We start from the raw sequence: 24,027 nt of genomic DNA on the forward strand, positions 1-24,027 counted from the left end.
GTTAGGAAAATATTATTCATTTATTTAAAAATAATAATATGATTGTAAAATTGGATTTAAAATCCCATTTTTCACCAATATAGATAGAACGTGGTTCTTAGAGAGTGTTGCTTTATCATCGTTTGGATGATATCTACTAATATTATTATAAATAGGTACAAAAAAAAATTGTATGTCTGTTTGTTACCTTTTCCGTTTCAATTGCTGAATCGGTTCCGTAAAAATTTTACACAAAATATAATACAGGTTACACCTACAGACGGACAATTTTATGATAATTATTATCCCGGAAAATCAAAGAGTTCTCACGAGTTTTCTAAAAAACCTACATCTGTATTGAGTGAATCGTGCATAATCGATTTTTAACCCCCGACCCAAAAAGAGGGGTGTTATAAGTTTGACGTGTGTTTTTGTGTATCTGTCTGTGGCATCGTAGCTCCTAAACTAATGAACCGATTTTAATTTAGTTTTTTTTGTTTGAAAGGTGGCTTGATCGAGTGTGTTTTTAGCTACAATCCAAGAAAATCGGTTCAGCCGTTCAAAAGTTATCAGCTCTTTTCTAGTTACTGTGACCTTTACCTGTCGGGGGTGTTATAAATTTTTAATTTACTTACACTTGTTTAATCATTTTTACTCTGTCCCAACCAGGCCACACTATCTGCTTCTATCTGCTAAAGTATGAACTTTGAGGTTGAGCGTCTTATAATTCTGATAAGTACATAATATTATTAAGTATGTAAATAATTTAAAATTCACTTTGACCGAATCCTTTTAGAATATTTTATGTTCATTTTACACTTAATCCTACAAAACATTTAAAACGAGGCTTAAAAATCACGAGCGATATAAGGCAGGGCTGTGAGTTAATTCTACTGGATAAGAGCTGGCTCATTTAACAAACCCTGGATTATTAAGTTGGAATTGTGGCCCTGCGATATGAATACAATTGTGTACAAAGCAATGAAAACTGTGCGACTCGGTACAAAAGTGTAGTAGCTACCTATAATTTGAAGCCCCGGCTGGTACCCGCCGCCATAACTTTACATACATAGCTGTAGGTGCTTTCTTCTAGGCATCTTACAACGTTAGTAGGTGGGTGTTATGATGTCTTAAGACGAGGCTCTAATACCTACTGAAACACTGGTTAAAATCATTTATTATATTCAAGTCCACATTATAATCAATCGGCTAACAATATTTCCTTCTCCGATATTTAAATCCTCAACTTATCACTAAAATACATATCTTGCCAATCGTCACCCCGTGCGACTTGACAGAGCTCGAAAACCGTTCCTTTTTGCAAAATAATTTTTAACCCCCGACCCAAAAAGAGGGGTGTTATAAGTTTGACGTGTGTATCTGTGTATCTGTCTGTGGCATCGTAGCGCCTAAACGAATGAACCGATTTTAATTTAGTTTTTTTTTTGTTTGAAAGGTGGCTTGATCGAGAGTGTTCTTAGCTATCATTCAAGAAAATCGGTTCAGCCGTTTGAAAGTTATCAGCTTTTTTCTAGTTACTGTAACCTTGTCGGGGGTGTTATAAATTTTTAATTTACACTTGTATAATTATACATTCTAATTCCATAAATAATCACATAGTCAAATAATTCCAAATAAATAATATAATGTAGCAACTAGATTATTTATTTGGAATGCATATGTATATAATTATACACGATGAGATAAAATGGTACAACATGGAGTCTTCTTCTTTGTCATGGCTCTATATTATTGCAATCGGATCCCTACAACCCTTTGAGCGCATTTTTTAGAATTTTGGAATTCAAAGTATTCAGAGGTCACTTTATTTAGGTTCATAAATATAATAGGTATACAAAAATTTAATAAAACTACTGTGAAAAAAAAAACCTCAAACTCACATTCAAATTGGCGTACGCTCACTTGATGTTGAGTGACTATCACCGTCCATGAACATTTGCAGCATCAGAGGAACACCGTTGCCGGCCTTTCAGGAATTTGTTGGTCTGTCCTTTGAATGAGCTCATTTTGAAATCTAGTGGGAACACCGCCGAAGATCTGGCACAACGGGCGGTCGAAGTGCACTAGGCACCCAAGTGGTAAGGGTGAAATTGCTCATGGTGGCGTCCGGTGCAGTTGTAGAAAAATGAGGGTGGAATAAGGTCGAAAAACTCCTCAGAACCAATAAAGGCAGAATACGCAAAGGAAGCTTACGTCTCTGATACGTTGCTCTAGAGTCTAGACTTTCCAACGAGCTGGTTAGTTTAGGATTGTCTACAAGTTGGACAGCCCGCTTTTAGATACGATCAAATGAAAGGAGTTGGTATTGGAGTGCTCCGGCCCAAAGGTGAGAGCCTACTCCATCATTATGTGGTCAGACTTGCGTTTTATAAAGGTGCCTGTGCACGGTCGCCGCTTCGCTCTGTTGAGCACCCCGAGCTATTTGGGGGCTAATTTAGCTTTACCTTCTAAGTGATCCCGAAATTGGATTTCGTTCGGATTTCGGATCCCTTCAGGGCTGGTTGGCCCATCGTATCCTAAAGTGCTGAGAGCTCAAAAATTTTGTATGGATACTTTATATGTATGGTTGTCGCAAATGAAAACTGCATATGTAGTTTTAAAATGCTAATCACTGACTTATGTTAGGCAAGTATGGTCATAATAAAGTATAAACAAACTACATTCGTGACGAAAATGTAAATCGGATAAACTTCACCGCCTAAATTTATCAATAAAATAATAACTAATAATAGGCTTCATGTAAGAAAAGTTTACAAACTTTCAGTCACGCGAGAAAATAAGGGTCGTGTAGCAGGCTTTTATGGAGCAATTTGAAGGCAACGTTGTAATTTACCTACAAGATTCCTAGTTTTGACAACCAAAAAACTTCGGGCCTTGTGAAACCCGCCCACACCTTAAGTGTGTACACATAGGCGGGCACATTCTATTCGACAATTTTTATTGACCCGAAGATGGAACTTCTTCATGTTCAATATTCATTCAGTTCGCCCGATCGACTAAACCGCTTGGGTTTATTCGAGCTCTGTTCGGTTTTTAGCGTTTTAGCTCGGTTTAGTTTGTTTGATTTCTTGTCCATCTTTGCAGTCTGAAGCTAAACGAGTAAATTGTAACAAATTTCGTTTAAATCCGTTCAATAGTTATCGCGTGATGCGCGTACAGACAGACAGACAAAAATTCCAAAAAAAAAATGTAATAATGTTTTCTCCAATTCAAATTTTCTAAATATCTTTAATGTACAACAATCGTGCAGTTACAGTTCTATTACAATTTAAGTAGTAAGTATTGATAAAAAGTGTTTAGAGTGCCAAGTAAATTAATGACTAGCTTTTGTCTGCCGGATAGTGCCATAATAAACTAACAAATCATAAACTCATAAACTAACAAGTTTTATTTCTTAACATCTCACCTTTTTTATATTAAAGCGTTTTTATATAGTGTTAAATACAAACATAATAACAATATGGCAGTCTAGTAAATTGTAATACAATTCCGATTAGCAAGATCCCTTGTTAATAGTTCGGTCAGGGGTTTAAGGTAAGCATTTTGTTTCGAGATCTGGACCATTAATCAAGTGGACACTTGACGGAACACTTGCATTTATCTTCAGTTCATCGGACAGGTTGCAGAGTTAAAAAGATTATATTTAACTGTACGTACTATTAGATACACTAACAATTTATAAATACCCAGATTTTTATTAGTTTTACTAGTACTTTAGTCATGTTTTTAAACTGTGTGTACTTAAGTATCTATGTGTCTATGCAGGTCTCAAAGGACACAATATGGCTATCGTCGCCAAGATAGTCCACGAACTATGGCCTTAACCCCTCTTAGAAGACCCGTGCTCCGTAGTGGGCCGGCGATGGGTTGACATGATGTTGATTGATTATGATCTTTCCAAGGTGCGGAACCCTCAGTGCGCGACTTTGACTCACACTTTGCCGATTTTTTATTTACAAAGATTAATTTACATCGATTTTTGTATAAAGAAAATAAATATAATTAGATAATAATACCTATTGCATATAGAATCATTGAAAAAATATTGCATTGATGTTTACAAAGTTATTACACAAATACGATACTACATGATTTGTTTTCACATTTAGATGGTTTTCATGCATAAATATTGTGTTTTCATTCGATAATGAAATCGAATACAAATGGTACGAAGAGATAGCCGCCTGAATCCAGCGGCGCCTTGCGACTCATAATTTGATGTCGTCGGTCCACCTAGTGGGGGTCTTGAAAACATACTCTGCTTTATCAAAACTATCTCTAACATTTCATTGCAGTAGCAATGTTTGTGTCAACAACACAGAAATAAGGAGAAGTTAAAAATTCATAAAATAATTTATTTTTTCTATAGGAAGCAATGAAAAATTAGTTCTTAGCGTAAAAAATGAAACAGAAATATATTTTTCCTCAGAAATAATCAGATATACATTAGTTCGGCAAATTACACGTCAATTTTATAAGCGTTTTCCCGCGAGCGCGATGACGCTACTCCATTACGCATCAGTTGCGATTCGTTCCCGGTCACGCGATGGAGGCATTACTGAACTGATGTTTTCTCTAATGCTACAACTCTTTGTTCGGCACGGATTCACATGTGTTACCATTACCATTAAGTAATAGAGAGAGAGCCAGCGATGGCCAGACCTTTGTCATTTTACAAAAGCTTTATATTTACGCTAATATAATTTTTGTACGACAAAACATTCATAGTTACAAAAAAATCGGTGATTTCCACGACCGGCAAACTAAAAACCGTAATAGGCTCGCATATCCTACGCTCCGCCTCAGGAAAGTGGGAAAGTCGTTTGTGGGAAGGAGTGTAATATTTTATAATAAAATTCCACAATCAATTTTAGACTTGCCTTTACACAAGTTTAAAAAATCTATTAAAAGTATGCTCCTGAAAAAAGCTTATTATACAATCGAAGATTATGTAAATGACAAAAAAGCTTGGATTTGATTCGCTCCAGCAATACACGGCGCTGCAATTGCTTGTATACAGTATGGCATATTATTGTAAATTGTACATTTGAAAAGAGCAACCGCCGAGTTTCTTGCTGGTTCTTCTCGGTAGGAACAGCATTCCGAACCAGTGGTAGATTATTTTGACGATTCAAAAGCACTTGTAAAAGCATAATTGAATAAAAATAATTTGAATTGAATTTGAATTTGATTTCTCTCTGTGCGGAAGGGTTATGATTTTAGCAGTCTATGTATGTATGTATGACTTGTATATATGTATGTCTGTGTGTATGTATGTGTGTGTGTACGTTTGTATCCAGATTTCGTGTGTTCCACCGTAGCGCCTAAACTACTGGGCCGATTTTGATGAATAAGGTGTCATCGATTTGTCGTAAAGGTCCGGGTGACATAGGCTACATTTTATATGAAAAAAAATTGACCTAACGGATGTTACATGAAAAAAAGTGGGGTTCTCCAATTTTTTTTTGCTGTTGTATCGAGTTGGTTGTCAAATGAAAGAGGAGAAAATTCAGAGTTCATAAATATAAATGTACTACAACATTAAAATATATCAAGCGACAGAAAAACAATTTTAGTATAATATTTCAGCTTTTAGTAAGACGATCGCAGTCGGGTTTTAGTTTTCAACTTTATTTACCTAAAATTTTATTCGGTATAGTATTATAAATCACGGCATGCATTGCTAGACACTTGGTATCGTGGCAACCCCATACCTTAAGGTTTAACAAAACATTTAGAGCTTAATAAAGCAACCAAAACTCACCACTACTATGCTCCGTTAACAATACGCGTGTAGGTACATATAATTTAGGTGAACGAAAATTTTCACGCCGACACCGAAGCATCCTCAGGAAATTACATCCTTGAGTGATAAAAATTATGTAGGTTGGTATTGTGAAGTCAACATATCCTTATAAACTTGCACATTGCGTTGCATATGCAGTACAATCAACCTTTAAGAGGGCTCTCTCCGTCACTCGTTTCATACAATCGTAGTTCCAATTTCATTTGAATATTAAGCAACCAAAGTCCATGAAATTTTCCAGACATATTCTAGAAACTAATATCTATGTCTGTGGTTTTCCAGATTTCTGTTAAAATATTCGGTTTCAAAGTTACGCGGTCTTAAAGATTTACATACAAATCTTTGAGCCCCTGTAATTTTAAAACTACATATTTTTAGAAAAATCTAAAACACCACAGACACAGATATTAGTTTCTAGAATATGTCTGCAAAATTTCATGGACTTTGGTTGCTTAATATTCAAATGAAATTGGAACTACGATTGTATGAAACGAGTGACGGAGAGAGCCCTGTTAACTATTATTTGTGGAAAGTAGGCAAGTAACGACCACATTTTTGTCAATATGAAGTGTGTTTACTTGAAGATGTGTTTATTTGATATGAAGTGATGATGAACGTGCATTCATATTGTATTCTTATCACTTCTAATGACATTGTTGAGAGTAGAGTTGCAGCAGGCTGTCACTTATGATTCATGAGATATGAGCTGTGTGGAAACTCAGGTTCCCCAGGAATATACACGTATCTACTTAGGGTAAAGGAAATCTGTCAAATAATAATAACCAAGATGCAGACAAAAACATTTTAGAATTCGAGCGGCCTAGGGTGGCCTAGGTACAGTTTGATTACGGCGGCTGTACTATGCGAAATTAAACTACATAAATGCATGACTGTGGTTTTGCATATTATGTGTGATATTCCAAATTCCGTTTGAAACTAATTTAAGGGTTTCACTGAGAAGGATTTAAATAATTGTAAAATTGGTCATTTATTCTTTTTACTAAGCCTTTTTTATTTTATTGACACCAACAACTTCCATACAAATAAGATTATAATATATACAAATTCACTGTAGTGTGGTTGTTCATTAAAGCCTTTGAACTATGCTCTTTAATTTAGTTTATCCATATAAATGTAAACTTCTTTACTTGTAATTATGTTGATGTTTCTAATAAAATCATTTTAATAATAATTAATACATTAAAAATATAACATAAAAAACGGACACTTTTTGTACTCGTATTTCTAACCGTTTTTTAAAAAAGAGGTTATGTCCTATAAAATCCTTAATAAGTATTATCATGTTTTAAATTTTAATTTTTAGACTTATGTTTACCTTATAATTCTTTTTAAAAAAAATCATAAAAATAAATCTTCACCTTTTAGTGAGCATTTCTTGAAATAGGCCAGCCACCAATTAGAATTAAAAATATGCGATGCAGTCACATATCTGAAAATAACTACCCAGGGTTGTTATAGGTTGCGTTGAATTTTATGCCATCAACACATTATTTTAACGGGTGACGTTCATTTGTATGATGTATGAAGCTTCTATATGCAAATCAACTTATGAATATTAATTAGGCAAAGCCTATGAAACTCTTACATCATTGCTTATCAGTTACACACATTCCTCACATAATTTAATTACCCATTTAATACCACCACGAAATAATATGACGTATTATCGTGAGATTTTAGGTTTAGGTTTAAAGAGTTTATTTTCTCAAAAACAAACAAAAGTTCACTTATATGAGATTCTTTATTTACATTTATTAGAAAATAAATATAAATAAAGAAAAAACATACGTTCTAGGATTCCAGAGTCTGTGGTTTCCAGATTTCCCTTAAAATATTCTATGTCAAAGTTATGGTCTCAAAAGTTTACATACAAAATATATAAAATGTATAGCTGATACTCTAACGACTTTCCTGGCGCAGCGCTAATTGTGTCTGGTCTCTTCTGGTGGAAGGCTACGGCCGTGGCTAGTTATCACCCTACCGGCGAGGTCATGTCGCCAAGCGATATAGGGTTCCGGTGCGATGCCGCGTCGTTATAGCCGGAGGTTGACGTTATAGTTGCCTACTAGATGGACCCTCAAACTAGCCGATGGTAGTATCTACATACCGGCAAGGAGGGCTACAACTGCGTTAGGCGACTCGGAGTGTATAAAGGTTAGAGGGTCATTACAAGGGGTTTTCAATAACAGTATTCTGCAATTTACAATCAGTTAGGTACTTTTTTGTTGGCTAACTGGTTATACCATACTATATGAAAAGATGTCAAATTCCCGTAAAACATAAAATTTTATCAAGTAGGTATTCTATACAAATATTACGGTTCAAAGTATTTGAATAGCTACAAATTCAACCTTTCATAAAGTGAGTTCGACGGGTCTCAAACACTCAAGGTCTCCATCAAATAGGTTAAATGCTTAGTTAGCTTGATAATAGACGATATCACGCAACTCTTTAGCAACATGAATCGTTAGTAATTTCTTAATTAGTAATAGTAAACCAAATTCGTGATCGTTCTTTCTTTTTCAGTGTGTACCAAAATTGAAAACTGAGTGAAAGCAGTAAACCTGCAAAAAGAAGAAAGTCTTATAGACTAAATATACGTAGATATTATTTAGGTACTTTCGAGGTCTGAATTCTAGCAGTTATCGCCTTGAGAGCTATTAAAAAGATTGCATTCACTCGAGCGACGTTTTATTGACTTATTAACATCGAAATCAAATTGTTACACTCGATTCTTTGATCTTTGTCAACATTATTTTGGTACTGGACCAACGGATGATTCGCTAACTAGGTGTTCAATAGTGAATGACATTGGTTGGTTCTACATTGCTGTTTCACTGAGTGATGTGAAAATAATTTTTCACACACATTAAAACACACCAAATTAGGGTATAAAAAGATATGTACAGAAATGAACAGAAAATAGGCAAGTTTATGGAGGTGTTTCATCTAATGTGAATTATCTGATCATATTTGATGATATTTTATGTTAACGGCACAGTCTAAATATTGGATTTAGTGGTATTTATTTGGATAGGTTTCAATTCCCACCGAAACAAGCGATTTACATATGCACCCGGAAATTAAGACTGCCACCTAAACTATTTATGTGATTTATGTACTTCCAATAGAATATTCTCTGTTTTAGTGGTAAATAGAAACTAGGATTGGAATTTCAGAGCTTGGATATTTTATAATTTGTAAATTTCTGGTCTGGTCTGATGAGTGGCTTCGACTGTGGCTAGTTACCACTCTACCGGCAAAGCCGTGCCGCCAAGCGACTTAGTTTTCCGGTACGATGCCGGATCACTTACCACCGAGTGAGATTGCAGTCAGGGCTGACTTCTATCTGAATAAAAAAAATAGAATTATTCAACGGGCTTACTAAGACATATTTACATTGTTGTATACCACACCTCATGGGCATAATGTACCTAACATACGCGGCCGCACTGCCGTTCCTAATTTACATGTCTAGCTGTGTCGAATATTCACCCTAGATAATTAGCGTGGCTTGGAAACTTACCGCTGTTTTTTATACGAGTATATCAATTTTACGCGACATCTTGATCATATTATGGTAAAATACCTACAAACGCACAGCCATTCCCAAGCCTTCATCATCAACGTTATCTCATCCGATAGCTATGTGTCCTACTGATAATAGGTCTCTCAAAAGGATTTTCCACACACTACGTGCTTGTAACATAAACGAATTATGTCTTGTTCCTCCCCGCTTCGTTTAATGTCATCTGTCCTAGTGAAGCTCATCATTATCTAATTATTTTTAATCCACTGCCATACTGAGCGCGTGTCTGAATAAGAAGGGCGAGGCATAGACCAACCACCAAGCTGGCCAAGTGTGGATCGACAGACTTCACTCACCTTTCAGAATATTAAACTCCTAGGCATGCAATTTTGCTTACGATGTTTTTCTTCGTCATTAAATCAATGTGATATAATAGCCAAAACGAGAAGTTAGAAGAAACTGTTTTAGTTTTGCACTGATAATATTTTGGTATTATGGTGCAAGTCACTTAGGTATTCGGATATAACGCCCATTTGCCCATATTTACTCCGAACAAAGCATTATCTTTATGAGTATTTCTATCTTTCATAATATTTACACATTAGCAGCCGTTTTACTCTCGAGTGAATGTAAAACGGAACACTTCTCTTGTAACGATACTCTGCGCTGACCCTTTTTCTAATATATTAAATGAAACCCCAAGTTTTTGTGTAAAATAATTCTTTTATACGAGAGCTCAGGATAAGTTCACATTGCAGAGTATAATATTGTTCTTGAATTTTTTTAACTCATAGTCACAAATAAGCCCAAAGTACACAGTAGGTATAATATGTTTGTGTATTCGTCATGGACATATTTTCTTCATATGATAATTACTATGCAGGTCCACGTCACTTCAAAGGCTGGATTTCAAGTTGTACGATGTACTATGTAGATTCAAAGACCTCGCTTTACTTAGTAAAAAAAACCGGCCAAGTGCGAGTCAGACTCACGCACCGAGAATCCGTACTCAGTAGTTTTTCCGACATCAAAAACTATATATTATAGGAAATAAATAAAAATCAGTAGGCCCTTTCATATTAATATGATACATCTTACTTTAAAAATTGATAATACCAATTATTTGTTCATGAACACATTTTAATTTTTTTTTGTGATGTAATCACAAATTCACGGTTTTCAGATTTTTTCCTTTACTCGTGCTATACCTGACGTACCTGCCTGCCTTTCATGATTCTAGGTCAACGAAAAGTACCCTATACGATTTCTTAACAGACACGACAGACGGACAGATAGACAGCCAGACTACAAAGTGATCGTATAAAGGTTCCGTTTTTCCTTTTGAGGTATGGAACCCTAAAACTTAGTAGTCAGTGGGGAGTCAGTCACTGAATAGGTAAATAATTCAATGAAGTCAGTGCTGGCTAAAGAGAAAACTTAAAACTATGAAATAATATTATTGAACGAGCATAATAATACGTGTGACACGTCATACTTATGGCTACAGATTGGATATTATTACCCTTAGCATGTTGGTGACGTGACCTTGAAGTTTTAACCCATCCCAAAAAATATCGCCCAACGCGCCTACCTAAGTGGAAAGCTCCAACCTGGGTAGCTAGTAGTTTCCTCTTCAAAATACTTTTCTTTTTTCGACTGTTGGTCATTCGACTATCGGCTAACTGGTCGTTAATGTGTCTTTACCCTAAAGGACTTTTTGTTTTTTTATTATACAACAGCGTTGTATAATATCATGGCGCGTTTGAATTTCCAGCTTCATAATCCGGGATTTGTTCAATGAGCCAACAGTTATTCTGTAGAATTAACTCACACTCTGCGCTTATATCTACCACTCGTGATTTTTAATGTTTCGTATGTTAAAATGAAATAATAACATGACGTTTAAAAAATAAAACATGTTTCACCGTCCACTGCTAAGTAACTTTTCCAATTTGTTGCAGAAGTCAGCTTTAGAAGTCACTAGTACAAGGCAAACACTCGCAGAAAGAACAAGAATACTTCCAGAAATTGGCTTGCTGCGAGTGTTAGCCCACTTGCCAAAGCTGGCTTTTGAAATTTTTAGGGATCCCTACCTCAAAAGGAAAAACGGAACCCTTATAGGATCACTTTGTTGTCTGTCTGTCCGTCCGTCCGTCCGCCCATCCGTCGAAAAGACGCGCACGACGGACGGACGGACGGGAATTACCCTATAGAGTACTTCCGTTGACCTAGAATCATAAATTTGGCAGGTAGGTAGGTCTTATAGTAAAGTAAAGAACAAAATCCGAAGACCCCGAATTTGTGGTAACATCACAAAATAAATTACCAAGTGGGGTATCATATGAAAGGGCTTTACCTGTACATTCTAAAACAGGTTTTTTTATTTACATGCATGATAGTTTTTCTTGTTGTTAGTTGATTGAAAAAAGTAGGAATATTCTTGAAAGGGAGTAAGTTGAAACGCGTTACTCCTAACGGGATTGAAAAGTTCTCAATGTTATGTTAGGCTTAGCACCGCTAATTGAGCGATAGTTCTCTGGAGACTTCCGTACATGTAGCTTGTAGCCCCGTCAAATTATTTACTAAATATTAGTAATTAATGGATATTACTTAAAAACACCGCCAAAAAAAAACCGCTCGAAAAATCTATGGCGGAAGCTTTCAATAAAATATTCTTTGTTCTGAATCTGTAGCACGTTATGTGTATTGATAATAATTATTTTGTATTCAATTACATAAAATTTTATGTAGTACTTAGTGATGAAAATATCTTCTTTTACTGAAATGAATTTGTACATATTATTTCAGTTTTAATTGTAGTAACAATGGAAGAAAACCGAAAACATTTTATAATCCTTAACAGGGCTCTGTCCGTCACTTACTCCATACAATCGTAGTCCCAATTTCATTTGAATATTAAACAACTAAAGTCCATGAAATTTTGCAGACATATTTTAGAAACTAATATCTGTGCCTGTGGTGTTTTAGATTTTTCTAAAAATATGTAGTTTTAAAATTACAGGGGCTCAAAGATTTGTATGTGAATTTTTAAGACCGCGTAACTTTGAAACCGAATATTTTAACGGAAATCTGGAAAACCACAGGCATAGATATTAGTTCCCGGAACGTTTCTACAAAATTCCATTGAGTATGATTGGTTAGTATTCTAATGAGAGACGAACTACGTTTGTATGGAGCGAGTGACGGAGAGATCCCTCTTAAGTACTACATCGGAAATACTAGTTATTCAATTTGTTTATTTTCGGTTCGAAACAAAATTCTCGCAAACCCGGCTTTTATCTCCTGTTCAATAATGTTAAAATTATTTTACATATTTTCATTTTGATATAAGCTGATTTTGAAAAGGTTTAAACTTAATAATTACCTTGCCTACTTAGTATCTGAAATACCTATAAAGTCTTCAAACGGAGTGTGTTGCCAGTGATGAAAATATAAGTTCTTTACCTACTGTTCTAGGTACCTACCTTGTTTCTAACAACCACCACAACCACTAGCTCCTAGCAAACATATTGTTGCTATCTGTAATTTCAAAATAACTACCTCATATTATCTCATATGGTTATTTCAACGATACCATAACTGAATCACACGTTTTTAAAATTTCTGTCTGTCTGTCTGTCTGTTTGAGCGGGCTAATCTTCGGAAAGGCTAAACCGATTTTGACGGGATTTTCACAGACAAGTAGAAATTGGCCAGGGAGTAACATACGCTACTTTTTAACCGACTTTCAATAATGAAGGAGTTAGGTTTCCGTACTTCAAAAGAAAAAACGGAACCCTTATAGGATCACTTTGTTGTCACTAGATTGTGGTGTGGGAATCCCTACAAGAGACTTATGTCCAGTAGTAGTCATCTGTTGGTTGACGATGATATAGGTACATAGTCAACTGAAGAAGCAATAAACATGCCAGATAAGTCGGACTATTGGAAAAATCGTTGGGGTTCCAAGGTATTTAAAATAATGATACAAGATTGCTTCATCAGTTTTATAAATGGATAAACTATATAATAATATAAGTACATGGTAAATACCCACACAATGTTGTTTTATTTCCGCAACAATGTCAATAAATTTCGCACGATAACATGAAATATCAACTCTCCAAATACAGTTGGCAATAGATTTCCCAAAATAAGCAATCACTTAGAAAAGCTGTAGTAGTGTTCCATCGCAAAAGGAAATAAACGTTGAAATGCTCGTGAGCAGAACAAGTGAAAACATCGTTGTTGCGATGCGATGCAATTTTGAACAAGTTTTACGTCAACTTTCATTTTCCCTGCATAACTAGGGTCTAGTTGTACTACAGGCAGTTAAAGTTACGTTAAACTTTAACCACCACTAAAAAGCAGAGTTGGGTTGCACAACTCAGTAGATACTTGCATACATACTTCTCATACTTCCATGATTTAGGTTAAAGATAAAAACTTGGGTTCAAGCTCTAAAGCTAATAAACTTTGCCCTAAGCAGTCCATTAGTGAACGTTTAACATTTAACGATAACCGTTATGTAACTTTAATCGCCTTTCAAGTAACTGGATCAAAGGGATTTATTAAAAAAAAAATTACAATACATGGCCTTCTTATAAGTATAAAAAATAACTGTGGCAGAAGGCCCAGCTCTCCCAGTTCTAGTTAAGCCTTTCTAATAATATCTAATAATTAATAGTTCTATAAAATAAAATTACTTAACTTGTGCGTGTGTGTGCGTGCGCGTGTGTGTGTGTCTGTGTGCGTGTGTTTTTTCGCGTCGTGATTAGCACATGAGCAAAGAGCAAGCTTTACAATGATTGCGTGCTCACTAGTACCTACATTGTGATCAGTCGATTATTTGCGTCTCGATGTGTGTGGCCAGACCACGAGTAGAAGAAATAAGGGTCAGACAGAACATCACGCTCCATCGCGAATCGCTATAGTCTATCTGATCTGGCCTAATTGTTTAGATTTCGTGACAAAATTCATCGCACCATATTCTTCCGACATAATAAATGTATTGTTATCATCGCGATGTAATAATATTATTATGGCCACGTCGTATGACGTTATTATAGGGTTGTCTAGAACTCCTGGCGTGATCTGCTAAATAGTTACACAGAGTAAGCATAAAAATGATCTCTTTGTACTGTGGTAGTTCAGCCAAGTATAGGTAGGGCGTTCCGTACTTTACCTGTTGGCAATAACTTCATATTGTAAAACAATATTCCTACAAAGTAAAATGTCAACGAATTTATTGAAGAGCATCATAAAATTATTTCTTTATTCGACCTAATTGTATACTGGCCCCGTAGTAAGTACAAAGTATATTTTGGGGTTTTATCGAGACCGAATCAAGGGTCAGCGCTTTACTGCATACTTGTTATCGAACGGTGCTATGTAATAAATAGCAATTTTTTTTTATCACCAACACCAAGATTTTTTTTTGGGTGTGGCGCGGTATGGATGGCAGCTGTACTTACGCTGCACGATAATCCAGCCGATGCTCGTCCATAAAACCCTGCACTAAGTTTGCGGCCACTCGCCGCGCTTGGACTGCACTGGCCGTTATGCGAGGATGCAGTTTAATGCAAGCGTAGAAAGATTGAAAAGGGTACGAGTTACGATAGTTTAATAGACTTATAGAGTATTCCTAATTGGTTTTTACATGGTAACTTACTGAAAGTCTATTACTATACTAAAGTCTGAACTAAAACTTAATAAAAACTACACGTAGGTTATGACTCTTTTTTTTCTTTATTTATTTAAGGGCTTTTATACATTTAAAAGTACATGTCAGCCCTATTATAATCTAATTAAATACAACAATACAACAAAACTCTTAACCTAACAAAATAAGTCTTTCTCACTACCCATAATTTGATTTAGAAAGCAGCCGTGTGCAGATGTCATTATCCCCAAACCAAACCGAAATATACTTTATAATCTCCTCAATAATAAAACCAATAAATGCTTTAATCTTTTCTTCGAAAGTACAGTCCGACAAATATATCTCTTTCAATTTTTGAATTAATTTCATATAATTTATGCTACTTTTTCTCTCTCGAATTTTTTCTTCCCATTGCCTTTGTTTTCATCATCACACTCATCCATGGACATACCTGTATTACTTTCTTTCTTCTCTTCACCACTGCTTCCTGTTTTCGTATTATTCTTATTTCGTTTATAGAGGTTATACCTCTGATAACTCATGGACACGGTTGCATCAACACGACCACATAACAGACCATTTATTATAATGAGCCATAACATTCAAAGGTGAAGTAACTGAGTAGGGTTTCAATTTAGTTATTTATGCTTTTGTGACTCTTTTCTGATTGCTACAAAATTCAAAGCTTTTATAAGGTTTCTCAAGTCACGTGATGTTTTCTTAAATTATACATATACTCCATACATAGTTATATTATATCGACTGTAACACAGGTCACTCCTCGTACAGCGACCAATCATCCACTCAACTAATTACACTATTTTACAAAATTTTATTTTTGGCTGTTGCCTAGAATATTTTTTTTTGCAGTTGCTGTCTACATATTTAGATCAAATATTTAATGAGAATTTTTTGATCAGCTCTAGTTTTGGAGTTTCAGAGATCTGCGTTTCAAGTTTCGTGAAAATCTAGGAGATATGAGCGAGGAGCATGGTGAGCGTGATGCACAGACCACTTAACGTGATGCATCAAGATTTACGCGACATGGGAGAACACTATCAGGATATAAATCTCATAAAAAGATCAGGACTCCACGAAACACATGTGGATACTTGTTAAATAAATTTTCATTTCATTTCATCTATACTAATAAATAAAATTGGAGTGTCTGTCTGTAATTTCGAAACAACTACCTCATATTAAGCTCATATGGTTATTTGAACGATACCATAACTGAATCACACGTTTTTAAAATTTTTGTCTGTCTGTCTGTCTGTCTGTCTGTCTGTCTGTTTGAAAAGGCTAATCTTTGGAACGGCTGAACCGATTTTGACGGGACTTTCACAGGCAAGTAGGGGATTGACCAGGGCGTAAAATAGGCTACTTTTTTAACCGACTTTTAAAAAGGGAGTTGTGTTTTTCTACCTATGTACACCGAAATCTCCGAGATTTCTGAACCGATTTGCGTCATTTCTTTTTTAATCGATAGAGGAACTTTGCGACATTGTTTCATAAAAAATTTGGAGTCCAACTCCTCAATCCTGATGCTGCAGGGGATCTGACCAATCCACGCGGGCGAAGCTGCGGGCATCAGCTAGTTTCAAATATGCCTGTCTATCACTGGAACTGATACGCTACTTTGCAAAACTAAATATTTATTCACAGTCATATAGATGGCGCAGGCCGTTATATACTTGCAGAGTTCTAGATAAAGGTGTTAGGTATATCTTGTACGATGGTACGGAACCCTTCGTGTGCGAGTCCGACTCGCACTTGACCGGTTTTTTTCTTACTAACTACAGGTGTTTAGGTAGATAGTTCCTTTACTGTATGCAAAATAAGCTACGTTGATTGGTGAATTGCACTCGTGTTACAAAAATCTGTTTCGATCCCATATGACAGCTTTTTCCATTGAGCTCCATCGACTTATTCCAACATTGCGAATTGCGATCTGCCGCGACGATGAGGGAAATGATAAATGAGCTCTCGGCGGAGCTCAGAAGTTGATGTCTAACAGCTGTCTAATCAATCACTTAAACAAACAATAAGCTTCCAATACATTGACCCAATTTTACTGCGGTCTTTGTAAGTAGTCGTAAAATGTCGTGGAAAGGCAACTAACTCTATGTGTAGCACAAGACGGTCATTCCAAACAAAATTTGGGGGGGGGGGGGGGGGGTGTCTGCAACTCGTTTTTGCTTATAACTTGATTTTTATTTGAAATAGTCCGTCTACTAGTACCTGTCAATGCCGTAAGTTGGTAACTACAAGCACTTTACTCTTGGAAAACTTCAAATTGGTATAAGCTCCAAATTCAAAAGGGGTGAATATGAAGTGAACAGGATGCTATTTCTATCAAATTTAGCCAAGCCACATGTTGTCGGTCTTTATCGCGCCTAAAGGAGCCTTAGTTACCGGAAGTATGGAGATGATGATCGAGAATGGAGACGTATGCCAGAAACTTCAAATGTTTTGCACGTAGATTTAGCCGGCTAAAACTAGATGCGGCCGGTAGCAGGGTATCGGCTGCATTTGACTAAAGTGGGCTACGGTTAGAAGACTATCTTCGTCGTCCCTAAGTCAGACTTCAACTTTTAGTCGTAACATATAATTTATAAATACATAATAAGTAGAAGAAGAAGATATTATGATTTATACTATTTTACGTTAAATAACAGATGTTTTTATTTAGCCGGTCTCTGCGCATCGAGAGAAATGATAAATGAGTTCAACGTCTAACATATCTAGTTTACAATGCGTCTCCGAAGCAATATTGAATAGTATCTACGCACGTTGCGTAAATTTCAAAAAGCAGTGATTGCCTAGTCGCTAGGATGTCGGTACCGTCGGCATCCGATGAAACAAAATTCGGATCTATTGCGCAACCCCTCGTATGTCCAAATAGTATTACGGCTACTTCGGATTGAGCTCGGATTCGGATCGATTGCAGTGCGTAAAGAGCCTTAGTCTGAATTCAAAATGGCGATTCTCGCAGTTGTCTTAGACACCATTTGAGTTTAAGTAGAAATTGTTTTTGGAACACAACAATTCCTGTAGGTAGCACGTTTCGTTGATCACTCTTCACGATACTTCTCTAAACGATTCTTTAGTGCTCGATCAATGCGTTTTCTAAAGTGTGTTACCCATGCATAGACTTTCTGTTTCAGGAAGTCAATCCGATCTGTAACCAAATGCTAAAAACTGAGAGGGATTAAAATTAGTCCCAGCAACTACCGGGAGTCCCAGCAAATGACTGGTGTCTACCCGGTATTGGCTGATTTACCTTTAATTATATTATTACTAGCCATCAGCAGGCATCAGCTCACTACTTCATCCGCGTGGATTTAAGTTTTTCAAAATCCCTGGAAACTCTTTAAATTTTCAGGAATAAATGGAGCCTTTGTGTTAATCCTGGGTATATTCTATTTCCATTCCAAATTTCAGGCCAATCCGTCCCGTATTTTTTGCGTGAAAGAGTAACAAACAACACACACACATAAGCTTTCGCGTTTATGATATTAGTCTGATTATGACGGACAGCCAATAATAACCATCGATAAAATACCTACCTACATACCACTCACGGCTCGTTTATCGATAAACGGTATTTATCGCACATTCATTGTCAAGCGTTTCATTTAGAACGTTCTAGAATGAACAATGGACGCCAATCAATAAGAGCAGTCTGCCATTGTGCCTCAAATGTGTGGAAATTAGCTAGTTGCTTCAGGACGAAGACAAATTGTAGCAGCTCCTCGATTAATTACGCGCTTAACTAGATACGTTATCACTTATCAATATACTAAGACTAGTGTTTTGCTCGGTGCGCGAGCTGCTAAAGCAGCTCGCGTGACGTGGTTAGGTTAACTTTATTATATTTAACCAAATTTATTTATTAAGATACACAATTCACCACAAAACGACACCCATATCAATTTTTTTCTTAAAAAGTGCATGTCCGCCATCTTGGATTTCAAAATAAATGTCGTTATCAAAATCAGCGCCCTGGAAAACTCCGAAAACGACATCCATATCATTTTTTGTAAAAACGGGGTAGTTGAGGTTAATAAAGTAGGGTGCGTGGGTGCGCGGACCACTAAAGTGGTCCGCGAGCATGCAGAGTTTGTTCCACCGAGTAGACCTTCGGACCCTGATCATCTTTTGCCAAGAAACTACTCTTCTATCTTTTATAGCCTCTGAGATAGACACCTACGAAATTTGTACGGCGGCCATCTTGTTTTTCCAAAATTTTCCACTTTTTCTCTTAATCGTTTACTACATTCTTCAAAGATTGCGAGTTTCAACGAAATCGGTTGGAAAACAAAAGAGTTGCAAAAATCATATAGGCCGCCATCTTGTTTTTCTGAAATGTCATAATTTTTCCCTACTCATATCGCGCATCCAAACATATCTCTCATACATCAATGTATCGTTTTCTGTCTCTTTCTAGGAGAATGAGACATTCAATATTCGCCATACAAAATGTATGGGAAAATAAATTCCGCCATTTTGAATTTTTTTTCTGTTCATCGAGTAGACCTTCGGACCCTGATCATCTCTTGCCAAGAAACCATACTTCCATCTTTTATACCCTCCGAGCTGGACGCCGGCGAAATTTGTATGGCGGCCATCTTTTTTTCGCCATTTTGAATTTTTTTTCAGCTTTTTGGCAATTGGATAACGTCGTGAATGACATTTGCTCGAGCACCCTCCACCTATCTTCAATACCTTAAGCGGGCCCTCCACCCGTCTCCGAAACCCTCAATCATCAGCTCTCTCCATAATTTTGGCTTACTAAGTTTTTGTTTTCTATACGACACCATCAGTGAAAAAAAAAATTTTCATACAAAATTTTACAGGAGTTTCTTAGTTGAAAATCTCGAAAATCTCCCCAAAAGTGGCAACACCGGTTGCATATCTCGATACTGCCAGCCGAGATACACAATCGATTCATACATATTGACTTTCCAAAATGTTGCCAACTGCCTCAAAAACGTGGTCAAAATTTCGAAAATTTAAAAAAAATACAAAATGGCCGCCAACTCGTTTTGCAGAAATAAATTACATCGTTGTACAACTTTTCCAATAACTACAGGATATACCGCTCCCGATGACGTTTCAATCTCTCCTCTCGCTCGCACCCACGCGAAACGATCGCCCCTAAAAAAAGACCACGTCGAAAATCATTTTTTCTTTGATAAATTCCAGTGTTGCCAGTCTCCGGCGATAAAAATACCCAAATGTCATTTGTATGATCAAAACACATAATCGCTCATACTCGGATTTTGCGAAAAGTCCGTATTTCGATTTTTTACAATTTCCCGAAAATCTTGAAATTTCCCCAAAAAATGGGGTAATTTTTTTCCTCCAATCTATACCCCAAATCTATACGTACAATCGCTTCATAGAAACCGAATCGCTCCGATGTTGCCAACTTTGAGATATTTAACTTTTAAAATTGCGTTTTTTCGTACCTCGAACAAAACGGCCTCCATAACAGCCGCCATCTTGAATTTTTAAAAACCACTCCCATTCTGTCAAAATACAGGATAATCGTGGGCGAAACCAGAAAAAATAATTATCCTCGATTACCCCGTCTCGGATCTGTGGCGCCGCGGTTCGGGGTCGAAAAATCAAAATTTTGAAAACGCTACGGCTCGGCCGCCATCTTGTTTTTCCAATTTTTTTCACATTTTCTGTTAACCGTTTACTACATTCTTTAATAGTTGCGAGTTTGAACGGAGTCCCTTAAAAAACAAAGGAGCTGCAAAAATCACGTCGGCCGCCATCTTGTTTTTCCGAAATGTCATAATTTTTCCCCAGTCGACTCCCCCACCCGAACACATCTCCCCTACATCATTGTATCATTTTCCGTCTCTTTCTAGGAGAACAATTATGTCAATGAGTCAGTGGTAATTGAGCTATATATAGTATAACTAGTGTTTTGCTCGGTGCGCGAGCTGCTAAAGCAGCTCGCGTGACGTGGTTAGGTTGATAAGTATTAAAACGAATTTATTTATTAAGATTCAAAATTCACCCCAAAAACACCATAAAACGACACCCATATCAATTTTTTTCTTAAAAAGTGCATGTCCGCCATCTTGGATTTCAAAATAAATGTCGTTATCAAAACCAGCACCCTGGAAAACTTTGAAAACGACCTTCATATTATTATTTTTAAAAACAGAGTAGTTGAGGATAATAGTTTAGTAGGGTGCGTGGGTGCGCGGACCACTAAAGTGGTCCGCGAGCATGCAGACATTGTTTCACAATTAGACCTTCGGACCCTGATTATCTTTTGCCAAGAAACCACTCTTCCATCTTTTATAGCCTCCGAGATAGACAACGACGAAATTTCTACGGCGGCCATCTTGTTTATCCAAAATTTTCCACTTTTTTTATTAATCGTTTACTACTTTCTTCAAAGGTTGCGAGTTTCAACGATATCGGTTGGAAAACAAAAGAGTTGCAAAAATCACGTCGGTCGCCATCTTGTTTTTCTGAAATGTCATAATTTTTCCCTACTCGCCTCCCCCACCCGAACACATCTCCCCTACATTATCGTATCGTTTTCCGTCTCTTTCTAGGAGAATGAGACATTCAATATTCGCCATACAAAATGTATGGGAAAATAAATTCCGCCATTTTGAATTTTTTTTCTATTCATCGAGTAGACCTTTGGATCCTGATCCTCTTTTGCCAAGAAACCACACTTCCATCTTTTATACCCTCCGAGCTGGACGCCGGCGAAATTTGTATGGCGGCCATCTTTTTTTCGCCATTTTGAATTTTTTTTCAGCTTTTTGGCAATTGGATGACGTCATGAATGACATTTGCTCGAGCACCCCCCACCTATCTTCAATACCTTAAGCGGACCCTTCACCCGTCTCCGAAATCCTCAATCATCAGCTGTCTCCATAATTTTGGCTTACTAAGTTTTTGTTTTCTATACGATACCATCAGTGAAAAAAAAATTTTTCATACAAAATTTTACAGGAGTTTCTTAGTCTCGAATCTCGAAAATCTCCCCAAAAGTGGCAACACCGGTTGCATATCTCCATACTGCCAGCCGAGATACACAATCGATTCATACATATTGACTTTCCAAAATGTTGCCAACTGCCTCAAAAACGTGATCAAACTTTCGAAAAATTAAAAAAAATACAAAATGGCCGCCAACTCGTTTTACAGAAATAAATTACATCGTTGTGCAACTTTTCCAATAACTACAGGATATACCGCTCCCGATGACGTTGCAATCTCTCCTCTCGCTCGCACCCACGTGAAACGATCGCCCCTGAAAAAACACCACGTCGAAAATCACTTTTTCTTTGATAAATTCCAGTGTTGCCAGTCTCCGGAGACAAAAATACCCAAATGTCATTTGTACAAGCCAAACACATAATCGCTCATACTCGGATTTTGCGAAAAGTCCGTATTTCGATTTTTTACAATTTCCCGAAAATCTTGAAATTTCCCTAAAAATGGGGTAATTTTTTTCCTCCAATCTATACCTCAAGCCTATACGTACAATCGCTTCATAGAAGCCGAATCGCTCCGATGTTGCCAACATTGAGATATTCGAGTTTTAAAATTGCGTTTTTTCGTACCTCGAACAAAACGGCCGCCATGACAGCCGCCATCTTGAATTTTTTAAAACCACTCCCGTTCTGTCAAAATATAGGATAAACGTGGGCGAAACACGAAAAAATAGTTATCCTCGACTACCCCGTCTTGGACCTGTGGCGCCGCGGTTCGGGGTCGAAAATTCAAAATTTTCAAAACGCTACGGTTCGGCCGCCATCTTGTTTTTTCAATTTTTTCGACATTTCCCATTAATCGTTTACTACTTTCTTCAAAGATTGCAAAATTCAACGAAATCGGTTGGAACACAACGGAGCTGCAAAAATCACGTCGGCCGCCATCTTGTTTTTCCGAAAAGTCATAATTTTTCCTCAGAGGGTTCCCGAATCCGAACACAACTCCCCCACATCACTATATCATTTTCCGTCTCTTTCTAGGAGAACAATTATGTCAATGAGTCAGTGGTAATTGAGCTATATATAGTATAATGGCTGATATTGCCAACCGCTTCTACTTGACAATAAAGATAGAGCCCATTGCATAGGTAGCATAGTGGGAAAAAACCCGCCCAAGTGCTAGTCAGACATGAGCACCGAGGGTTCCGTACTCGGTGTTTTTTTTTTTGATATTTTACACGATAAATCAAAAACTATTATGCATAAAAATAAATTAAAATATGTTTTAGAATGTACAGGTAAAGCCCTTTCCTATGACGCCCCACATGGTATAGTTAACTTACTTTGTAAATTGAAAATACTAATTATTTATTCGTCAATAAACACATTTTTTTGTGTGATGTCACCACAAATTCACGGTTTTCGGATTTTTTCCATTAGGTACTATTTCGATTCCGATTTATCAAAATCGGTTGAGCCGTTGAGTAGTTATAAGCGGACATACGTATAGGTCAAATACATCTCTCCTTTGGGCTTCGCCGAAGTCGGGTAGTTACCAATTAGCATGGATATGGAAGTGTGGATTATGTGGATTATAATATTATCAAATATTTTTTTCCACTTGTATGCACTTATAACAATATTTCAATAGACTGCCTAAAATATTCTTTTGTACATTCACGAAAAACAGCTACTTTACATACATTTAATATTTTGCCACGAAGTCCTTGAAAATTTATTTTTCCTTCAAAGTATTATATGCCCATTATGCAAAATGCGGAAACAAAATTTTTAACCCCCGACCCAAAAAGCGGGGTGTTATAAGTTTGACGTGTGTATCTGTCTGTGGTATCGTAGATCCTAAACTAATGAACCGATTTTAATTTAGTTTTTCTTTGTTTGAAAGATGCTTGATCGAAAGTATTCTTAGCTATAATCCAAGAAAATTGGTTCAGCCGTTTGAAAGTTATCAGCTCTTTTCTAGTTATTACTGTAACCTTCACTTGTCGGGGGTGTTATAAATTTTTAA

The sequence above is a fragment of the Maniola jurtina genome, chromosome 8 (genome assembly GCF_905333055.1).
Source record: "Maniola jurtina chromosome 8, ilManJurt1.1, whole genome shotgun sequence".
Classification (NCBI taxonomy): Eukaryota; Metazoa; Arthropoda; class Insecta; order Lepidoptera; family Nymphalidae; genus Maniola; species Maniola jurtina.